Raw genomic sequence first — 564 nt, 5'->3', positions numbered from 1 at the left:
TTGCTCCAGGGGAGGTTTAGATTGGACATGAGGAAAAATTTCTTTACTGAAAGAGTGGTTAAACATTGGAACAGGCTGCCCAGGGAAGTGGTTGAGTCACCATCCCTGGAAGTATTTAAAAGATGTGTAGATGGGGCGCTTAGGGTATAGTGGGCATGGTGGCGTTGGGTTGACGGTTGGACTCGATGATCTTAGAGGTCTCTTCTAACCTTAATGATTCTATGATTCTATATACATGTGGGGTGACCAAGAACAGACACAAAACTCCAAGATGTGGAGGCCTACCTCTGATGTTTGGCATCAGGAGCTGTCATTCACCCAGCAACACCAGAATACGACTTCTGGGGATCCCTCTGAGTGTACGGGATTGCCCCTATCACCCTCTGGAGTCTAACCCTCCCCAGCTCCTACTCTTAACTGGTATATGACCAGCTCAACATGGACTAGTCCTTAGTCGCTTCACTTGGCAGCTCAGATGGTTGCAGAGGAGGACAGGGCAGTCAAGGCTGTGCTGTTTGCTCTGCTACCTTTGTGAAAAATACAAGCAGTCCTGCTACAGCTACT

The sequence above is a fragment of the Pygoscelis adeliae genome, unplaced genomic scaffold (genome assembly GCF_000699105.1).
Source record: "Pygoscelis adeliae isolate BGI_AS28 unplaced genomic scaffold, ASM69910v1 Scaffold167, whole genome shotgun sequence".
NCBI lineage: Eukaryota > Metazoa > Chordata > Aves > Sphenisciformes > Spheniscidae > Pygoscelis > Pygoscelis adeliae.
The sequence above is the reverse complement of the archived record's forward strand: the minus strand, read 5'-3'. Positions refer to the sequence as shown.